Here is a 3,672-nt window from a genome sequence, read left to right on the forward strand (position 1 = left end):
TGCACTGTTCTGTGATTATTTAGATTTTTCCATATAAGTAAACACAGATTCTGTAAATAAAATTTTTATAGTACCTCTCAATATTTGTACCACTTATTATTTCACTGTGTTTGTTAAGCTATCTAGAACTATCTTTAACAATAGCGTAATAGGACACATCTTTGATATTTGTCTTAAGTCTCCATTAGAAGAATGATACTTGATACAGATATTTGAAATATGATCTTCATCAAGTTAAGAAATTTTCTTTTATTTCTAACATTCTAAGAGTTGTGATCCAGATACATGTTGAAATTTATCATATTCTTTTTTACATTTACTAAGGCAATAACATTTATTTTCTTTTGCTGATCAATTTGGTAAGTTACATTGAGATATATAATAGCAAATCCTAAAAGATCCTTGGATGACTTGAGTGAACCTATCTCAATTATGATGTGTGCTTTTTAATGTATTTTCAGATTACTTTCTGTTGTAGGCAGACTTCTCTTCCCCACAGCAATGTCAACCTTATTTATTCCCAGGATTTTTTTTTTTTTTTTTGGTTTAAAAACAGGAAAACATTTAATCCATTCCAAAATACACATCAGGAAATGAAGTGAACCGCAGGAAAAACACCTACGATGGAAGAAGGATATTACTGGCTTCATGCTCTTATTCCTAGAATCCTGAGGCTCTGATGTGTAAAAGACATCATCTTGCCCTTCAGATACTCCCAGATGCCCAGAAAGATATTATATACATCTATTAAGGAGTTCTGGCCTGCTGAAACTAGAGGGGAGCTCGACAGGAGGGAGAAAGGAGCATCAATCTATAATCAACTGATCTCAGAAGAGCTGGGTGAGGGTGCAGAGCCATCCCAGACGGGTGGGCCCCTCTGATGCCCTGGTGTGAACCCGAACCCACAAAACGGGTTGGCTCAGGGAATGTGCCAGCCAGCCCATGGTCAGCTACAACTTTGCTATTATTACATCTTCAGCCAAAGCCCTGGGGAGCAAAACCCTAAACTCCTCCTTCAAGCCCCCTGCCGGTTGGTTTCATCATTATCTCGCCTCTTCCAAATCTGAATGTAAGCCTCCGAGAGCGTGATCATCTGGGGAAGGATGTCAGTCACCTGCAGGTCTTGTAATTCAAACCATTTGCCCGTCCCATGATGGAGCACATGGATCCGGTAGGAGCCCTCCGAGGGCTTGCCGTCATGGGCAATGTTGGCAATGAGGTTGTAGGTGGTATTCTTATGCACTGCTTGTACTTCCTCAGACAAGTGCTCTTTCAGATCCACATTTGTAATAGGAAAGTTGACAATAGTTGGATTCTTCTCCACAAAGAAATTGTTTTTAGTGAATCTCTTAACACAAAAGATGAAATATGGAGGAAGCTTGGTGAGCTGGAAGCGTTTTAGAAAGTTCTCCTTGTAGGTCTTATATTCCTTCTCCGTAATGCCGCTGAACTTGGCCAGGATGTTGAAGAGCGGCACCTGAGGGATAATGAGCTGCTCTTTCTCGTCCTTGTAGAGGGGAGCGGTAGGGAGATCCAGAGTCAGGTACATGAAGGTGGACTCCACCATTGTCTCCTGGTACTCGTCATTGTGCAGCAGCTGTTCTTTTTCTTCCGCGGGCAGATCAGGATGAGGAAGCTTTTTAGTGAAGATCCTTAGGGACCCCTGGAAAACATCAGTCACAATAGTCTTCTTTTTCTTCTTTGTGCCCCCCAGCGCTGAGTGTAGAGCATTCGGAAACCAGGACAGAAAGTCAACTCCATCCCCTTGCTTGGTGATCTGAAAGGTCTTCCTCCTGCAAAGGACAACAGCCTGAAGCATCTCATGGGGAGAGACATGTGCCTTGAAATTTCGAGGGTTCCAGAGCTTTCTCATCAGCTCCCCAAAACTCTGGACCAACAAGAACATGATATCCCCCGGAGGACGCTTGATGTTCTTATAATTGTCTTCTTCCAGGAAGTAGTTCCGGAGAGGAGGAACATTAGACAAAGCCTGAAGGACAGCATTGGCATGGTCGTTGGCCTTTATGTTATTCAGGCCCACGATGCCTGGCAGGTAAGTGGTACCATCATATGCCCGGGACAATTTGGCTTGCTTGTCCAAGTTTGCAATCTGCTGCTTTGTGAAAGTGGGCTTCAACACATATGTGATATCCTCCAGCGAGGAATCGATGATCTCATGGTTGTCTGGAAGGCAGTAGAATTTGAGGGTGTGGAGGTTGAGGAAGACATGGTGGCTAAACTGGACGCTGTGAATGTAGGCATGAGACTTCAAACCCCGGCCCTGAAAGTACTTGCCACACACGAGACAGGCATATGCATTGATACGTGAGAGGGAGATGGAACACAGTTTCTCAAAGTCCAGCACACTCCTGTTAATGGTATCCAGGTATGGGCAATGGCGGCTCCTCCGGTCCTCGGAAACCACGCGGCCATTCTTTGCTCGCACCTCCCGCTCAGGCTCAGAGTCCTCGCCGGCCTCGCGCTCCCGCTTCACCCGCACAGCCGGGATCACGGGCGTCGGGGCCTCCCTCCCGCTCACCGGCTCGACCTCCCGCTTCACACGCATGGGGCTGCCTCGGGAGCTCGGCGCCTCGGCTTCCCGCTCCCGATCTCGCTCCCGCTTGTGCTTCCTGCGGGTAGAACCACGAGATTCACGCTTGGACCGACCAGACATCGCCACTACTCTATTCCCAGGAATTTTTTAAAAAGATTTTATTTATTTGAGAGAGAGAAAAAGTGCAGGAGCAGGGGATAGGGGAAAGGGGCAGAGGAAGAGGGAGAAGCAGACTCCCCACTGAGCAGGGAAACTGGCATAGGGCTTGATCCCAGGACCCTGGGAGGATGACCTGAGCCAAAGGCATACGTTTAACCCACTGAGCCACCCAGACATCCCATATTCCCAGGAAATGGTTAAAGAATTTTGCCCTTGTAGCTTCGTAGCTTCTTCATAGTCTCTATGTACAATTAAGGGTTGGGGAATAATGTATTTTCTTGAAGGGAAATAGCTATATAAATTATTTGGGAACTTTTGAATGGACAATTTGTCTCTTCTTTCCCACGTATTTATCTCTATCATTTTTTTATGTCAGTGTGGACTTATGATTGTTTATTCCATAAGCTAACTTCCAATACTTTTAGGTTTTTTTGTTGCTAGAATTATTTGTGCTTTGGCCATCAGGAAATCTTTCAGTTGGCTCCTGTGTTCTTTTGGCATAGCCCCAATGTTTTTTGTTTTTGTTTTTTGAGCATTTCCCTACTTTCTGGAGTTACAAGTTGTTCCAGTCTCATCTTGTGTATTTCCTGCCCCAATCTTAGCACCAGCCATTTCTCCAATGAGCCCTGGTTCCTTTTATTAGAGAATGGTATTAGAAACCAGGATTAGAGGGGTGGCTTTGCTTTTTGTTACTGGTGTGTCATTTCTCCTAGGCTTTCTTAGCAGATAGCACTAGGAAATAAATATGTACATTCTAATCCATGTAAACACACATGAATCTATTATTACTTCTATATGTATTTATCTGTACCTATATTAAAGAAACATGAATTTATACTGGTAACTCTGACTCCAATCCAGGACCGCATTTTATTCTAGCCCTCCTCCCTTGCTTACCTGTAATATCCCACTCTGATGTGAGACACTTGGCTCCCATCATCCTACATCTGTTTGTTTAT

At 44.3% G+C, this 3,672-nt stretch overlaps 1 pseudogene; it reads right to left on the reverse strand.

Annotated features, from left to right (window-relative positions):
* Positions 1-979: 979 nt before the first annotated feature.
* On the reverse strand, positions 980-2,674 carry LOC114209803 (ubiquitin carboxyl-terminal hydrolase 39 pseudogene; annotated as a pseudogene).
* Between the last annotated feature and the right edge of the window lie 998 nt (positions 2,675-3,672).

The sequence above is a fragment of the Eumetopias jubatus genome, unplaced genomic scaffold, assembly GCF_037043125.1.
Source record: "Eumetopias jubatus isolate StellerSeaLion01/CBP00866 unplaced genomic scaffold, mEumJub1_p1.0 scaffold_9, whole genome shotgun sequence".
NCBI lineage: Eukaryota > Metazoa > Chordata > Mammalia > Carnivora > Otariidae > Eumetopias > Eumetopias jubatus.